The sequence below is a fragment of the Pezoporus occidentalis genome, unplaced genomic scaffold, assembly GCF_034315485.1.
Source record: "Pezoporus occidentalis ecotype Australia unplaced genomic scaffold, CSIRO_AGI_Poc_V1 ctg5, whole genome shotgun sequence".
NCBI lineage: Eukaryota > Metazoa > Chordata > Aves > Psittaciformes > Psittacidae > Pezoporus > Pezoporus occidentalis.
The window spans coordinates 9,880,966-9,900,764 of NW_026915835.1; positions in this window are offsets into that span (position 1 = coordinate 9,880,966).

Genomic DNA, 19,799 nt, shown 5'->3' on the forward strand with positions numbered 1-19,799 from the left:
GTACAGTTGCTACTCAAACCACAGTGATAATAACTGCAGCCAAACCAGAGGACCAATTCGTACCAATATCGGTTGCCCCTTTACGCAAGAGAAAAAGCAAAAAAGGGGCAAGAAGGGTGAAGCGAGATGAAGAACCAATGAATTCACCACCCGGTCCAGAATCTGATCAGGAGTCATCATCACATGACAAAGAAGAAGAAGGAGAGGTAACTTCTTGACCTTGGACCTCAACCAAGCTACAGAATATGCGAAAAGATTTTACCCGTCAGCCAGGGGAGCCCATTATCACCTGATTGCTCCGATGCTGTGACAATGGGGCCATCGTCACAAACTAGAAGGTACAGAAACCAAGCAGCTGGGATCACTTGCTAGAGAAGGGGGAATTGACAAAGAAATTGCAAGAGAGAAAAAGTCCCTCAGCCTTTGGAGGCGGCTCTTGGCAGCTGTGAAAGGAAGATTTCCATACAAGGACGATGTTATGAGTTGTTTGGCCAAGTGGACTACTATAGACAAAGGCATCCAGTCTCTGAGGGAATCAGCCATCGTAGAGATGATCTATCACATCAAGCCAAATAACGGGGATATACCCATAGATCCAGATGAAGTTGAATGTACACGACCCATGTGGTGAAAACTTACACGGAATGCACCGTCATCATATGCCTATTCATTGGCAACAGTAACCTGGAATGACATAGTACCACTAACAGTGGATGAAATGGTTCATAAACTCTGAGAGTTCGAAGACAATCTCACCCCTTCCATCATCTCAGCTGTGGAAAAACTGTCCCAGGACCTCAAATAATTGAGGGACGATCTATCTGATTTATCCAGCTCCTCACGTGTACCAACACACATCTCAGCTATTAACAAAAGGCATCCTATTGTTTAAGAGAGGAGATACAGGAGGTATACGCCACGGGGTACCCTATGGTTTTACCTGCTGGATCACGGAGAAGACATGACAAAGTGGGATGGAAAACCTACTTCAGCTTTGGAGGAACGGGTGAGTGAACTGAAGAGGGGAGCAAGGGCCAAGACTGATCATCCCATGAGAGCTACGGCTTCAGTCTCTGGTGAGCAGTTTCCCAGATGGAGTGGAAGAGCTGATTTTACTCCAGCTCCTGTGATGACGAAGAATAATCCCTTTCACCATGACTTAAGTGTCCAACGCTGTGATGACCATTAGAGGGGGCCTGCCTCCAGCCAGGTGGAGGTAGGGGACAATCGGATTTACTGGACTGTGTGGATCAGATGGCCTGGCACATCAGTCCCACAGAAGTATAAGGCTCTAGTAGATACCGGTGCACAGTGTACCCTGATGCCATCAAGCTGTCAAGGGGTGGAACGAATCTATGTTTCTGGAGTGACAGGAGGATCCCAAGAGTTGACTGTGCTGGAATCTGAAATCAGCCTGACTGGGAGGGAATGGCAAAAGCACCCTATTGTGACTGGTCCAGAGGCTCCATGCATCCTCAGCATAGACCACCTCAAGAGGGGGTACTTCAAAGACCCAAAAGGGTACAAATGGGCTTTTGGTATTGCTGCTTTGGAGACTGAGGAAATTGAGCAGCTGTCCACCTTGCCTTGTATCTCAGAAGATCCTTCTGTTGTGGGGTTCTGAAAGTCGAAGAACAACAAGTGCCAGTTGCGACCACAACAGTGCACCGGCGGCAATATTGCACCGAGACTCCCTGATTCCCATCCATCAGCTGATCCGTAGACTGGTGAGTCAGGGAGCGACCAGGAGGAACCGCTTGCCGTTTAATAGCCCCATATGGCCAGTGCGAAAGTAGTACAAAGGATCTGAGGCCAGCTATACCCCAGCTGAGAAAGAGATACTGGCAGCCTGTGAAGGGGTTCGAGCTGCTTCGGAAGTGATTGGCACTGAAGCATAGCTCCTCCTGACACTCTGGTTGCCCATGCTGGGCTGGATGTTCAAAGGCAGGGTCTCCTCTACACATCATGCAACTGATGCTACATGGAGTAAATGGGCTGCACTAATTACACAACGAACTCGAATAGGAAATCTCAGTTGTCCAGGCATTCTAGAAGTCATCATAGACTGGCCAGAGGGCAAAGATTTTGGAATGTCACCAAAGGAGGAGGTGGTGCGCGCTGAAGAGTCCCCACCATATAATAAACTGTCAGAAAGTGAAAAGCAGTATGCCTTGTTTATTGATGGGTCCTGCCATATTGTGGGAAAGCATTGGAGATGGAAGGCAGCTGTATGGAGTCCTGGATGACAAGTTGCAGAAACTGCTGACGGAGAGGGTCAATCGAGTCAGTTTGCCGAGGTCAAAGCCATCCAGCTGGCCTTGGACATTGTTGAACGAGAAAAGTGGCCAGTACTTTACCTCTATACTGACTCATGGATGGTGGCAAATGCCCTGTGGGGGTGGTTAAAGCAATGGAAGCAGAGCAACTGGCAACGCAGAGGTAAACCCATCTGGGCTCCTGCACTGTGGAAAGATATTGCTGCCAGGGTGCAGAACCTGGTGGTGAAGGTACGTCATGTAGATGCCCATGTACCCAAGAGTCGGGCCACTGAGGAACACCAGAACAACCAACAGGTGGATAAAGCAGCTAAGATTGAAGTGGCTCAGATGGACTTAGATTGGCAACATAAAGGTGAATTATTTTTGGCCCGGTGGGCCCATGACACTTCAGGCCATCAGGGCAGAGATGCAACATATAGATGGGCCCGTGATCGAGGGGTGGACTTAACAATGGACACTATTGCCCAGGTTATTCATGAGTGTGAAACATGTGCTGCAATTAAACAAGCTGAACGGTTAAAGCCTCTTTGGTATGGAGGACGATGGTTGAAGTATAAATATGGGGAGGCCTGGCAGATTGACTATATCACACTGCCACCAACCCGCCAAGGCAAGCGCCATGTGCTTACCATGGTGGAAGCAACCACCGGGTGGCTGGAAACATACGCTGTGCCCCATGCCACTGCCCGGAACACTATCCTGGGCCTTGAGAAACAGATTTTGTGGCGACACTGCACCCCAGAGACAATTGAGTCAGACAATGGGACTCATTTCCGGAATAACCTTATAGATATTTGGGCCAAAGAGCATGGCATTGAGTGGGTATATCACATCCCCTACCATGCACCAGCCTCTTGGAAAATCGAACGGTACAATGGGCTGTTAAAAACTACACTGAGAGCAATGGGTGGGGGAACTTTCAAGCATTGGGATACACAGTTACCAAAGGCCACCTGGCTGGTCAACACCAGAGGATCTGCCAACAGGGCCGGCCCAGCTCAGTCAGAACTTTTACATATTGTAGAGGGGGACAAAGTTCCCGTGGTGCATATGAAGAATTTGCTGGGGAAGACAGTCTGGGTTATTCCTGCTTCAGGTAAAGGCAAACCCATTTGTTGGATTGCTTTTGCTCAGGGACCTGGATATACTTGGTGGATAATGCGGGAAGATGCGGAAGTCTGATTTATACCTCAAGGGGATTTGATTTTAGGGGAAAACAGCCAATGAACTTAATTGTATGCTGTTGCCTGCTGTGTAATACTTTTACAGCCCATCAACTAGATGTCTTCAGGTCACCAGTGACTGGCCCTGACTTCCCTCCAACCATCATCCCAACAGAGAATGAACTTTGATGAACCGGATGAGTTCTGCAGTAAAGGAACAACCAGCATCAGCAGGCAACGATCCAATACTGCACACAGCCTTTCCTGCCCTGAAAGATTGTTACAAGAGATGGAACCTGACATCATGGACCAAATGGGCTTGGCAGCATTATAGGGATTGGTCCATGCACTAAGAAAATTACCTCTTTCTCTTGGTCTGTGTGTATGTGGATGTATATATGTGGGAGAGCGATGGTATATTGAAAATGTGGGATCTGAGCATGACGTGAATGGTATGGAATAAGGGGTGGATACTGTCCTGGGTTTAGCAGTAGCAGTCAGTTTTTCTCCTTCGTGGTAGCTGGTGCAGCGCTGTGTTTTGACTTCCAGTCTGGGAACAGTGCTGGTGATACCAATGATTTTGGTTGTTGCTAAGTGATGTTTACCCTGACCAAAGACTTTGTGAGCCTCATGCTCTGCCAGGGTGGAGCAGAAGCCAGGAGCAAGCAGAGATGGGATGCCTGACCCAGGCTAGCCAAAGAGGTATTCCATACCACACCACGTCATGCCCGGGGGGGGGGGGGGGGCGTCACTGGGAGTTACCCAGAAGGACAGGGGCTTCAGGGTCAGACTCACTGCTCGGCGGGTGGTATTGTATTCTCTTCCTTTGTTATTTTCTCTTATCATTGTTGCCGTTGGTGATAGTGGTGGTGATTTGTGTTGTACATTGTTCTTGTCTCAACCCGTGGGAGTTGCACTCTTTTGATCCTCCTGTCCGTTCCTCCGGGAGCGGGGAAGGGGAGAGCCCCGGGGGAGGGGCGGTGGGGGGGGCGCCTTTATTGCTTTCAGCCCGGCACCACTCACTGGGAGTGAGTGAACAAGCTGTCTGGCTAGGGTTTAAACCATGACACAACCAAACTCCCAAAGCTCCACAAATTTCTGGAGTTTGTAGAAAGAAAAATGGTTTTGGAGACAGATTGCTAATTGTTAATATATTGCTGATAAAAACACTGATCGATGAATTAACTAATCAAGGAAGTAAGTTGTTTTATGGCAAACAACTGTTACCCCACTGGTTTACATTTGAAGCATAAGATATTAAACGTATTAAACAATTGCCATGGTGGAAATAAAGGATGAGATTAAGATTAATCTCACTTGAATGTAGCCATCTAAAATATTAGCTCTTAGTGTAACAGACTTGGCTACTTTCACTCTACATGAAGAAAGGAGGATAGACAGTTCCAGAAGGTGGCTCAATTCATCCTGAAATAAGTCTGCAACAGTATGAAAAACCTGACAGAAGCCGTTGTCTAAATTAACCTACCTTTTCATAAAGGAGAAATAGGAAAAAATCCATTCTACTGTACTACCTCAAACTGAATTTTTTTACTTCAGCATGTATATTCATATTCAAGTTCTCTATGGTATGCTTCCCTATAGACTTGTCTCATTTTTTTTTGTATCAATATTTTTCTTTCTTTCTTTTTTTTTTAAATACATTATGGCGTTCTATTTAGGTTTAGATTAGTGTTTGGGGTTTTTTCAACAATATTCAAGTTTTATCTTTGATAGGTTATTTAAATTAATCTGAAACTTGTTTGGGATTCAAGTGTAGGCTCAAAAAACCTAAATTTGGTATTTACAATATAGCAGTCTACAGGTCCAAGCTCCATTATATTCAGGAGAGATAGGATATTTAGTATCTGGTGCAATCTGATACATTCAAATATATCAAGACTTCTGCGACAGACAGATATGACCCAGGAGTTACTGGAAGTTAGTAACCTTCTGAAGCTAAAGGTAAGTGTGATACCTTGATTTTTCTATTTCAGAAGGTGTTACTTCAGTAGAAAAAATCTGGAAGTGAATGTGAATCTTTTCAATGAATGAAAAGCTAAATGAGGCAGCATAGGATTCAGAAAATTTGATACCCGGGTCAGCTTGAGAATAAACCAGTTACCCATCCACATTGCCTGTTTATGTTCCTTACAAACTTTTGAGAGCATATCTGCAAGTCCTGAAGGACTTGCCGTCTTTCCATCACAGATTTGCTTGCAGTATGGACCAGGATGGGGAGGATACTATGTTGTAGGCCTCCAGATGTCTCATTTTTTCTTGTGGAAAGCAATAGGATCTGGAAGAACAGAGAAATTGATGCCCCTCCACAGTTATTGCCCTTCCCCTTTTTTTCAAAGAAAGATCTTTTTTTTTCAAAGACATGATCTGACACAGGAAAGATGAGATGTTTAAAAAGCTTGGGCTTAGGTGGTATATTTGGGCAGCACTGTGTATTGGAATCAACTAGCTGTTCAGACTGCTTTCAGGTATCCTCTCTCAGCTACAATGAAGATTCAGTGCTTTAAACCAGTTCTATGTTCCTAACAGAACTTTGCCTTTGTAGTTAATTTTGTGACTATGACAGCATTTTTACTTATGTGGCTATTGTGTCAAGAGAAAAATATTTCAGAAATTCTCAATAATGAGTCCAGTTACTTTTCCGGAAACATAACATAAATAAAAATAATATATAAGGTAATGCAGGAGTAGACACAACTCTAAACCTATTGCCTTCCTGATTTATAGTTTCCTGGGACTTCTTTATTTCTGAAAATTCAGTCTATTCAAACTTTCTTACATTTAATTTTAGTGTAACTGAGCAGCTGTCATCTGTGTGGCTATTTTATAACCAGCATTTGCTGTCTACACCTATGTATGTTTATCTGGTAAATACCTGTTATGTTTCAACTTCAGTTTTTCTGCTTTTTATATATGAGGACATTTTCATTATCAAAGAAATACAAAACAACACATTGTTGTTATATACATGTACATCAGACATGTGTAATTTTCCATAACCATAAATAAGAGCTTGAATAACCTTGATTCTATTCTGTCATATTGTTTTTAAGCTGATGTAACACCATTGACATCAATGGGCTTACCCCAGTATGAAATTGGTGTAATGGAGTGGAAAATTATTGCCGAAATCTCTAAGGGGATATTCAAAGTTCCCTTTACTGTAAGCTGTGTACTAGATTGGAAGATCCATAATTTGGTATTTCCATGTTTGATGTGTATGTCAAATGACGAAGAGCAGTAAAACATTCAAATGGGAAGCTTTTCATAACCTTTCTTAATTAAGCATGAAATATTTCATTTTAAAATTGTTGTTTTTACTGTATGTTTAAGTATGTACTCAAGGTCATAATTAATTTTAACTTTGGAGAAAAATATGGTGTGTAGCAATTTAATTTGATACTATACACTACCAGAGTCAACATAAGTTGTTGAAATTTAAATGAAATGAGTTGGTTTGCCTTTTTCAACTAAATGATGTATGGAAAAGGAACTCTATTTGTGACTACCTTTTATGAAGCTACATAGCAGATGAGATCAAGATTTCATAAGCCTGATTATTCATGTATTGGTCATAGTTAACACCTAAATTAGTAACTGTTTGCAAGTCTTTACAGTTTTTTTCAAGTAATTTTCCAGAGAAAAGGTAGATTAAACTGTCTTGATTTTCTTTCCATAATTATGAGATCAACGTGTGAATATCAAGTGGAACATAAGGATTGTATGTGTCTGCTCAGTTTGATACTCTTTTTCCTATGGATTTCTATTACAAGATGATGAAAATATGAACCACGAACCACTTTTACTTAAAAGCAGAGAGACGCACATATCTTCATTCTCCTTTTACCTCTGCAAAAAGTTAATCTGTCTTTCAAAGCAAAAATGGTAGCTGAAGAGAACTGTATTGGTGGGAAGTGTTGATAACAGTGTGGTTTTTGACCACATTGTGAAATTTTATTACAGTTAGGAAGAGCTTTGTCAAATCAGTTGCATATAATTTATTTTATTTTTCCATTACTTCATATTGAAAGAGTCTTTTTGGCTATCAGTTAATAAAATATTTCCTGAATACTTTAACTTCCTTAAGAAAACTTTATTTTAATCTTTAATTTTTTTTCCTGTCAGCACTCATTCTCACACAGCTCACAGAAAGTGCTGCTTATTGTCTTGATCACATTAATTTAAAAATTTCTCACTTTGTTTCTTATGCACCGTATTTTTTAACTATTGGTGAGAAAATTCTCTCCTAAGTAAAAGAAAGATGTACCAGAAAGGAAACAGTGCCAAACCAAAAATGCCGTGTGATTCCATTTTAAAAAATGTCATATAGAAACATTATTCTGAACTTCTTAATTTCATGGAGGGGAAAAAGGCTGTAATGGGCAAGACAGCAGACGCTGGTGTTAAAAAGGTCCTAAATTGTTTTCTCAGCATCAAAAATTACTTTGAGGAAAAGTTTCTGGTTCAGCTCTGCAGAGAATTAAGGCAAATTGTTTACTCATTGCAAATCATTTGCACTGATGTATTTGTGGTCTTTGATTTCAGATAGTCTATATGGGTGATATTCAAACTGGTATTTTCTCCAAGTTTGCTTTCAGAGCAATCCAAAGTCAGATTTCAGTAGATACTATGGTCCTCTGTACAAATTGCACTGATCTGGGATCATCCTATTCCTCATCACCTGTGCATCTGAAAACCTCAGTGTCCTGGGTTCAGCAGTAGCAGTCATGTTTCTCCTTCGTGGTAGCTGGTGCAGTGCTGTGTTTTGACTTCCAGCCTGGGAACAGTGTTGGTTGTTTCTAAGTGATGTTTACCCTGACCAAGGACTTTGTGAGGCTCTATCAGGGAGGAGGGGAAGCCGTGAGGAATCAGAGCCGGGGCGCCTGACTCAGGCTAGCCAGGGAGGTATTCCAAACCACAGCACGTCATGCCCAGGGTGGGGGGTAACTGGGAGTTACCCGGAAGGACAGGGGCTTCTGGGTGGGACTCGTTTCTTGGCTGGTGATATCGTATTCTCTTCCCTTGTTATTTTCTCTTATCATTGTTGTCGTTGGTAGTAGGGGTGGTGATTTGTGTTGTACATTGGTTACTGGACTGTTCTTGTCTCAACCCGTGGGAGTTGCACTCTTTCGATCCTCCTCCCCGTCCCTCCAGGAGTGGGGAAGGGGAGAGCCCGGGGGGGTGGGGGGGCCCTCGATTGCTTTCAGCCTGGCACCACTCACTGGGAGTGAGTGAGCAAGTTGCCTGACTGGGTTTAAACCACGACACTCAGTAATTTCAGCTGGCATTTTGGTTGCCTAAAGATTTAGGCCAGGGTCCTAATTAACTATTTGAATTTAGGTTTTGTGTCTGATTTTGATTGATAATATCTGGAGGAGAAAGGTTTGGTTTATTTCCAGATAGTTTTTTTTGTTTGTTTTTTTTTTTTTAGCTTTACATTCTTTGAATTTAATTCATTTCCTCATTAATCTTTATTTAATTACTATTTTCTTCCGTCAATATCTTTATTAAATTAACATTTGTAGTAGTGTCTCACTTCTTACTTTTCATCAATCTTGTGTGTGTCAATATCAGTCATAAAAATGTGTATATTCATAATTCCTTCAATAGATTCACCTTTGAAACCTAATTTTCTGCTGGTAACAATTGTGAACTATTTTTTGAAGAAAAAATAGGTGGAATGTAGATTTTAAAGTGCTGTTTGAATATTCCCTAATACTATATGGTTCTATCTCATTCTTGAAATATTAGTGTTTATTTACTCTGCTAGCAGGATTCTTTATTTGTGCATTTCAATTTGTTTCAATTAAACTGACAAACCTATTCTGAACAGTGGTCTACTGCTTGGTTAAGCAAACTACTGCTGTTCTGAATTTTTTCAGGAGCAAAGAGCAGTGAAAGAATGCCCCGGATATTACTCAAAAAAATTTAGCCTGCATGTGTGTCATGGTTTAAGCCCAGCTGGTAACTCAGAACCATGCAGCCCTCGCTGACTTCCCCCCTTTTTCCTCCCCCTGCTCCCGGAGGGATGGGGAGGAGAATCAAAAGAATGTAACTCCCAGGGCTTGAGATAAGAGCAGTCCAGTAACTAAGGTATAACAGAAATCACTGCTGCTGCCACCAATGATAATAATGATAAGGGAAATAACAAGGGAAGTGAATACAACTGCGCACCACCTGCCAACCGATACCCAGACTGACCCGAGCACTGATCTAGCCCTTCTGGGTAACTGCCCCCAGTTTATACAGTGGGCATGATGTGCTGTGGTATGGAATACCTCTTTGTCTAGTTTGGGTCAGATGTCCTGTCTCTGCTTCCTCCCAGATTCTTGCGCCCCTCCTTACTGGCAGAGCATGAAAGACTGAAAAGTCCTTGGTCAGACTAAACATTACTTTGTAACAACTAAAAACATCAGTGTTATCAGCCTTGTTCCCAGGGTGAAAGGCAAAAACACAGCACTGCACCAGCTACTAAGAAGGGGAAAATGACTGCTACTGGTGAAACCAGGACAATGTGCTAGCCTAACCCTACATACCTGTGAGACTGAAATACACAACCCCTTCTCATTTAGGCTGAGAAAATCAGTCAGCTTCTTCTCACTACCCACTAGCTGGCAGTCATCCTGCAGCTTTTTGGTCAGTGACATTGTTCTGTGAGTGTTTCCTAGTATAACATGGACACAATCAGTTGTATTGGTGCAATTTTCTTCATTAAACCATTCAAGATAACCTGCAATGGATCAGAAAGTGCTCTCACACAGTGCTGCTAGCAAAATTATGTGGAAGTTCCCTTAGCAAGGGACTGGTGATGTGCGCCTAGGAATGCAATTATTTTTCTACAGTTCTACTTGGTTTCACACTGGTCAAACTTTGTACTGGTCAAATGAGTACTAATTGATTTCAGCTTGTAAACACAGACATCTACTTATGCAGCTGAGTAAGAGCTGGCATAACTGAGCTCTAACAGATGTCCAGATTTCAAGTTGCTGGTCCTAGTTTTTTATTTGTGCTGGAGTGTCACTGAAATAAAAACTAGTGAAGCCAGCCTTCATACCACAGGGTATTGAGTAGAATGTTCTTTTTTTATGTTGCTATCATTCTGATTTTGGAGTTTCTTTTACTTGAATGATGGATGCTTATCACAGAATCATAGAATCGTTAGGATTGGAAAGGACATTAAGATCATCTAGCTCCAACCCCCCTGCTGTGGGCAGGGACACCTTACGTTAAATCATATCACCCAAGGCCTCGTACAACCTGGTCTTGAACACTGCCATGGGTGGAGCATTCACAACCTCCCTGGGCAACCTATTCCAGCGCCTCACCACCCTAACAGAAAAGAACTTCCTTCTTATATCCAACCTAAACTTCCCCTGTTTAAGTTTTAACCCATTACCCCTTGTCCTGTCACTACAGTCTCTAATGAAGAGGCCCTCTCCAGCATCCCTATAGGCCCCCTTCAGATACTGGAAGGCTGCTATGAGGTCTCCACGCAGCCTTCTCTTCTCCAGGCTGAACAGCCCCAACTTTCTCAGCCTGTCTTCATATGGGAGGTGCTCCAGTCCCCTGATGATCCTCGTGGCCCTTCTCTGGACTTGTTCCAACAGTTCCATGTCCTTTTTATGTTGAGGACACCAGAACTTCACACAATAGTCCAGGTGAGGTCTCACAAGAGCAGAGTAGAGGGGCAGGATCACCTCTTGGTATGAATACCAAGATGTAAGGAGACTACTGAAAAAAAAAATTGCTAACTTTTGAAGCTGCCATTAGCTGATCATAAACGAATACTTTTTTAAAAGAGTTGATTCAATCATGTATTTTTAGAGGACTCTCTGATATTAAAAATGTATCATAAGGAGAAAAAAACCCAGGTAATAACTGACAGAGGTCACAGTTACATAAAAAAATAGTTGGAAAATGGAAGAATATGTGAAAGAAAGAGCTAAATGCAATCATGAAGGAGACAGATACATCAGTGCAAAGTTGTCACAGTTCAGCTCAGGTTCAAGCTGGCTGCAGGAATCATTATAAATATCTGACATGTTGAGGTTAAAGAAAGTATCTGAGCATTAAAATAACTTGATAATAGAACCAGGTTTGAGTTTACAGATTTGCTAAACACTTATAAATGCCAGGCTTTTTTCATTAATTGAGAATTATTAACAGATTATTTTTTGTTTTCTAATTTACTGTAGAGAGGATAGAACTTAAATGTTATTTCATTCTTAATTTAATTTTGTTAGTGGAATTTGGAAAGGATAGCTAATTTTAAGGAGGAATTTGAGTAATATTGTGACTTGATATCATAACACACTATATAACTTTTGGCTATCAAAATGGTCTTGGAAGAGTTTAAGTTAATAAATTTTGCTTAGAGAAATTCTTAATCTAGAAATCTATGGTTTTGTAGTGTGATGGCAATATGTAAATATATTAAAAAATTAAGAAATCTATTGAAAATATTTCCTCTGCAAATGCAAGCACAAGACATCAGTACATTACAGCTCTGTAAATCTTGGTTTCTCTGAAATTTGAAGTTCTCACAATATGAAGAAATACATCAACTTACATATTGAAAGGGATTTTCTTATTGTTTCTGCTGATCTGTAAACCCCAAAAATTGTTTAAGGTTATAAATGTCTTTACTAAAATTACGGTTTCAGCTGAATTTATTTTAACAAGAATTGTAATGTATTCTGCTCTTTGATCTCTTAGCTTGAAATGCTGCCTGTTCTTCCATTATTCCACCATCCGTTTGCAGATAACAATATATCAGAACCTTTTTCTTGCTGCAGAAACAATGCCCTTTATTTGAGAAAGGACATTGTTTTGACAGATAAAGTAGGCATTTGATAAATTGGAACAGGTTCTGAATTATTTTGAGGGGAATGTGTGCTACATCTGTCTGCTGATTTTCCACTGAAGCAGTGCTTAACTTTCTTGTCTGTTTGTGATTTATTGAGCTGCAGAAAAGGTTAGGAAAATTTCATGGCTCTTCTCTTATAATTTGTAAGTGAATCAAAAAACATTTGTTACTGTTTATGATCTCAAAGGATAGAATTACCTCAAAACATTTACCCACTACAAAGAGTGTAGAGACAACAATAACAAAGATAAACAAAATAATGATCTTCTGAATTATTAATAATAAAGAAATGCAACACAGAAAACAATTTCAGCTGTTCAAATGCATGGAATGTTAATAAAGTTTTGTATGTATATTTCGATACATTTTTAAAGGACAAATTAATGTACAATGTCCAGTATTAAGGAGGTATTTACAAGGAGTCTTATTACGTATATGTTTCCAAAATGCTTTCATATTTCAGTAATATTTATCAAGTCACAATTTACTAATATTTATCAAGAACTGCTCACAAACTAATGTAAAATCCTGGTCACAAAGGAATAAAAAGATTCATGTTACTCAACATTCAGAGCTGAATTTAATTGCTGAAACTGTGAATATTTTTTGTTGTTTGCTACATTCTAGGGGATATTATCTGATCTGGCCTGTCTGTAAATGGAAAGGCCATTACATATGGATGTTTTCAATAACCTGTGACATTTTGAATAGCATGCCTATATTTAGGTAACCAAATCAAGCTGTAAGGGTGGAATCCAGCCTCAGACTTTTGATCCTAAAATTTAGATGTTCACCTATAGGTTTTTAAGCTCTCATTACCGTTAATAGAGAGTTTATGAATATGTCCAGTGTAATCTCATGACCACCGTAAACCAAAGAGATTTGAGGGTTCCGTAGAGTAACTGAATATTGTTGTCTGGTGTTACTTGGAACTTTTGGGGATGTTTGAAATACCTGTATTAGACAAGGGAAGAAAAAAAAAAATGAAAAAAAAACAAAAAAAAAACAACTGAAAAAACCCAAAAGAAAATCCACTGTTCTGAAACAGCAGCCTCAGGCCAGATGGAAGAACATAGAGTATTTCAGATGTCATTGACACTGTATGCTTGCACTTTGTAAATAGCATGAGACACCTCTCCAGAGTGTGCAGCTGAATGAAGCACATTAACTGTTCAGAAAAAAACATAGAAATGAAAGTCAGTTGACTAAGCATAGGTGTCCAGTAACATTTGAGATTTCCATTATCCTACCTGGCATTCAGCTCCTGTTTCAGATGAACATGCATCTCTCATCGGCCTTTTTTCATCACTACCCTTCTTACTTAGATGTCTTACTTCCTTAGACACTAAGTACCTAACTGAACAACCAAATTCAAATATGCAGAGGAAAAAGTCCCCCTCCTGAAAGATAACTCATGCCACATAGCTAAGCAGTTATTTTAGGATAGGATTAGTAAAGCTTTGGAGTACAGAGGCAACCTAGATAACTATTATGTTGATGACTAAAATTGGAGACCACTAGTTTTATTATTTTATTTGTATTAAAATAACATTTATGCTTTTTCTCTTTTTTTTTCTTCATTTTCATTATATTAAATTATACACAGCTACATTATAATGAATATTAGACATCAATGTACAAAACCACATAAAAGGTAGAACAATAGATTAGATCTCTCTGTGATGTTCACAAAGCATATCCCCTTCATTCACTGAAACACAGCTATTGCATATGGACTTTCTTTTGATGCTTGACCCTTAGAAGTCAAAACTTCCATGTTTGCTTTTCTTCTATTGACTTTCTGCTGTTGATGCAACTCCCATGCTGTATATATTTAAAAATTCCTCACATCATTATCTTGATGATACAAGGTTTACTTTGATGACAGTATAAATTTAGTTGTTTAATTATTCATTATCCAGAGCTTCCAGAATCTTCCTATACTACATCAGACAAATGGCTCTTCTATATTCTCTGTTGAAAGCTGGGACAGGTATTTGTTTAGGCTAATGCTCATTTTACTAACTCTGCCTGAAACAGCTAACCCAAGCTAATTATACTTGCTATCTCTATAGTTAGTGGAAATGGGCTAGTACCTCTAAAGAATGATAAATACCAAACTGAGACTTGTTTGAGATAGATCAGTCTCTGCAAACACCTGCATTTACTGCCTATTAGGACAGTCTTAAAATTACTTGATGCTTATTTTAGCATGGAGAAAGAACTTCTAAGCACCTCATTAATCTTAGACATATGGGGCATTTTATTAATTTTCAGTCTTAGGCTTTGTATTCAACCAGGACTTTGTGTCAGGCTTTTAGGAAGAATTTAGAATGAGAAGTCGGCATCAGCTAATTTTTAGCATTGCTCACTGGTAGTCCTATGGGTTTTCTAAGGAAGCTAGACATTTTAATATTATTCAAAATGTATATTAAAATGTATATCGGCATATGTCCTTATCTTGCACTAGAGGATAAGTACATAAGACAGTGCAACTTTTGAGCAAAAAAGTTTTTTGAGTTTGTGTGTGTATAAGTTGATCACGGTTGTGGCCTTCTTAATTTTGACAAAATTTGTTTGGTTAAGTTAGGCCTTCTCAGCTCAGTGGGAACGACCCAGTCACTAAGATTTCCACTCTCAGTTCTTGTCACAAGGGTGGACAAGAAGGAATTCCAAAAGGAGTCATCCATAATGCACACTGTTGTATTAAACTTCCCACTGAATGCTTTTGTTTGCTTGATTGTTTTCCTGCAGCAAGAACCAACACAGCCAGATCTTCTACATAGACAGCATATGCGGAACTGTGTTCTGGTGAATGTAAATATAGTAGTTATTATCCATCTAAAATTTGATTTTGCTACCAGTTTGTTTTCCCATTTGAGAATGATTACAAAAAACTAGCAAAGAGACTACCAGCCCTTCCGGCTAACTGCCAGTTACATCCTGGGCATGACGTGCTGTGGTATGGAATACCTCTTTGGCTAGCTTGGGTCAGGTGTCTGTCTCTGCTTCCTCCCAGCTTCACCTCCTCCCTGGCAGAGCATGAGGCTCACAAAGTCCTTGGGCAAACCAAAACATCATTGTTATCAGCTCTGTTCTCGAGCCGAAAGTCAAAACACTGCACTGCACCAGCTACCAAGAAGGAGAAAAAATGACTGCTACTGCTGAACCCAGGACATACTGTAAATGCCTTCTCCGATTTTCATTATAAATTATTTACTTATTGCTTGACATCAAAAATCAAGCATATTCAGTTGTTCCCCATGATGACAGCTGCTATGGAATAAGATAAGATTGGTAAAACATACTCCACAAAACCAGGAAAATATTTCTAAAGTTTCATGACATCCAGCTGTCCCAAGGCAAAAAAAAAGTGCATGCTGAATAATATGATACAATGCGATAAGATCTCCTGCAATCCTTTAATTTTTTCTTTTTGTGTTTTTTTTGTTGGTTTTGGTGTTTTTTATTTTTTCTTGCATGTGGGTACCCAGAGTGGCATTTGCTTTATAACATATTGACCAATATGTATAATTTAAGAATGAGTTGTACTGACAATGATAGAAAAGGAAATAAGGATTCAGTGTCAAAGAAACATACAAATATTGTTATGAATGACAGAAATGTAAGAAAGAAAACTCTTCTTTTTAAAATATAGGAATGTAATTAGATATTAATCAAGGTAAAATTAAATAATGGAAATGAACAGCAACAAAGGATTTTGTATGGTGTTTACAAATTGACAAAGTTTTGGTGGTGGAACGTCTGCAAGTGTGCCTTCTGTGAGAAGATATCAGGAGCTGCCACACCTTAAACAGTTTCAGCTGACTTCAAATTGCTCCCACCACTGCCCGAAACTGAGCCATTCAACAATGCCTGTGGCACCTCTGTGATATTTATGAAAGGGTAAAAATTATGCTGCCCAGGAGCTGTGAGAAAATGTGAGAGAAATATCGCTGCAGACACCATAGTGAAAGAAGGATGGGGAGGAACTGCTCCAGGCACCAGAGCACAGATTCCTCTGCAGCCCATGGAGGACCATGTCTGAGCAAGTATTCTCACTGGACCCCATGCTGCAGCAGGTGGATGTGCCCTGCAGGAAGCTGCAGCCTAGGGAGTATAGCATTATCTTGGCGAGCATCTGGCAGACAGCCAAGGTTAACCCACCACAGACATTCAAATAAAAAGAAAGTTCTCTGTCTTGAATAATCATCCAACTATGTTGTTAAGGTTTTCTGTAGGTGTGGGTACAATTATCAAGAGCAGCATTTGCTGCTTTCTCTAAAGCCCAGAACAATAAATTAGGGGAAAAAAAAAAAACAAACACTGTATAGCATTCCAGGAATATGTTGTAAACAAAAACAGAAGCTACAGTGATATGTTGTGTACAAATATATTTAAAGTATATTCTGGGTGATAGCCTTCCAGTTCATATATTTGTAAGGTTTAGAGGTGATAAGCAAACAAAAGAAAAATGTAAAATGTAGGAGGTAGAGCAATGCATTCTCAAACAAATATAGTCCCTGCTGTAGATCAAGTTCTTTGCACATGTGTGGTTATGACGCATTCATCACTTTAAGGAAAGTTTAAGTGAGTTTAAGGAAAATATTTTTTTCCCCACTATTACTGTTTGACTGACAACAAGGCTACTGCAGCTTTTCAAGGGTACTTGGATTCCCAAATATCTTTGAATATCAACAAAAAAGTTAACAGCAGTCCCACGGACTGTTAGATACATGTGGGTGCTAGGGATATAGATAGCAGTAGCAACCAAGGGAACATAAAGAAGGACTACAGAGCCCTGGGGGGAGGTGGTTAGGGGCTCTGGAGCTCAGATAGTCTTCGTCGATTCTCCAGGATACAGGGGAGGACCCAAAAAAAGCTAGGAGGATTAGCCAGGTTAATAAATGGTTAAAAGGGTTGTGTCATAGTCAGGGGTTTGGGTGCCTTGAACACGGGACCCAAGCTTGTAGGCCAGGTCTAGTGGGGGCTGGTGGAGCTTCTCTAAAGAAGGGAAAGAGCAGTTTTGGTAGGAGGCTTGCCAGACTGGTCAAGGAGGCTTTAAACTAGATGTGTTGGAGGAGGGGGGCGTCATTCCATTCCAACAAACCCAGTCAGTTGCCAGCACCTATAATAAAAGCTCAGAGCAATGTAGAGATATCCCAGCCGCTCCAGCCAATGAGCCAGCTTCAGCTGGAGCTCGGCTCAGACGCCTCTATACAAATGCCCGTAGCATGGGGAACAAACAAGACGAATTAGAGATGTGTGCACGTCTACAGGGGTATGATATCATAGGCATCACAGAAACATGGTGGGATGGCTCCTATGACTGGAGTGTTGGAATGGAAGGTTACAGGCTTTTTAGAAAAGACAGGCCCGGCAGGCGAAGAGGAGTGCTTGCCCTTTATGTTAGGGATAGGCTGGAGAGTATGGAACTCTGTCTGGGGACAGGTGAGCAGTTAACAGAGAGTTTGTGGGTCAGGGTTAAAGGGAATATAGCTATGGAAGACATTACTGTGGGGATCTGTTACAGACGGCCTGAGAACCTGTGGATGAAGCACTCTATAGACAGATAGGAAAAGCCTCACGCTCGCAGGCCCTTGTTCTCATGGGTGACTTCAACCACCCTGACATCTGTTGGAACAATAGTAAGGCCCGGCACAAGCAATCCAAGAGATTCCTCGATTGTGTGGAAGACGACTTCCTTCTGCAAGTAATAGAGGAGTTGAGAAGGAGAGGTGCCATGCTTGACCTTGTGCTCACCAACAGGGAAGGGCTCGTTGGAAATCTGACTCTCCAGGGCAGCCTTGGATGCAGCGATCACAAGATGGTCGAATTTGAGATCCTCAGGACAGTGAGAAGAGTGTGCAGCAAGCTCACTGCCCTGGACTATAACCTGTGGATGAAGCACTCCATAGACAGATAGGAAAAGCCTCACGCTCACAGGCCCTTGCTCTCATGGGTGACTTCAACCACCCTGACATCTGTTGGAAGGATGGCACGGCCCGGCACAAGCAATTCAGGAGGTTCCTCGATTGTGTAGAAGACAACTTCCTTCTGCAAGTAATAGAGGAGCCGACAAGGAGAGGTGCCATGCTTGACCTCGTGCTCACCAACAGGAAAGGGCTCATTGGAAATACGACTGTCCAGGGCAGCCTTGGATGCAGCGATCATGAGATGCTCAAATTTGAGATCCTCAGGACAGTAAGAAGAGCATGCAGCAAGCTCACTGCCCTGGACTTCAAAAGAGCAGACTTTGGCCTCTTCAGGAGCCTGCTTCGGAAAGTTCCATGGGATACAGCCCTAGAGGGCAGAGGGGCCCAAGACTATTGGTTGATATTCAAGGATCACCTGCTGCAAGCTCAGGAGTGTTGCATCCCAACCAGAAGGAAGTGCAGCAGGAGGACCAGGAGACCTCCTTGGATGGATAAGGAGCTCCTGAGGAAAATTCAATTGAAAAAAGAGGCTTATAATAAGTGGAAGCAAGGACAGGTGGCATGGGAAGAGTACAGGGATGTTGTCCAAGAAGCTAGGCACCAGGTTAGGAAAGCTAAGGCCCAGTTAGAATTAAACTTAGCTAGAGGTATTAAAGGTAACAGGAAGGGATTCTACAGGTACATAGCAAATAAAAAACAGACTAGGGAGAATGTAGGCCCCCTCAGGAAGCTCTTGGGAGAACTGGCTACACGGGATTTGGAGAAGGCTGAGGTTCTGAATGACTTCTTTGCCTCAGTCTTCACTGGCAAAGGCTCTGACCAAACCACCCAAGTCTTGGAAGGCAGATGCAGGGACTGTAAGAATGAAGACCTTGCACCCACTGTAGGAGAGGAACTGGTTTGAGACCATCTTAAAAATCTGAACGTGCACAAGTCCATGGGTCCTGATGAGATCCATCTGCAGGTCCTGAAGGAGCTGGCAAGTGAAGTTGTGAAACCACTGGCCATCATATCTGAGAAATCATGGCAGTCAGGTGAAGTTCCCGAGGACTGGAAAAAGGGAAATATAACCCCCATTTTCAAGAAGGGGAAAAAGAATGACCTGGGGAATTACAGACCAGTCAGTCTCACCTCTGTGCCTGGCAAAATCCTGGAGCAGATTCTCCTGGAAGGCATGCTAAGGCACATGAAAAACAACAAGGTGCTTGGTGACAGCCAGCATGGCTTCACTAAGGGGAAATCCTGCCTGACCAATTTGGTGGCCTTCTCTGATGGGGCTGCAGAACTGATGGACAGGGGTAGAACAGTTGATGTCATCTACCTGGACTTGTGTAAAGCGTTCGACACTGTCCCACACAACATCCTTGTCTTTAAATTGGAGAGACATCAATTTGATGGATGGACCACTGGGTGGATAAAGAACTGGCTGGATGGCTGCACACAAAGAGTTGTGGTCAATGGCTCAATGTCCAGCTGGAGACCAGTAACGAGTAGCGTCCCTCAGGGATCGGTGTTGGGACAGGTCTTGTTTAAGATC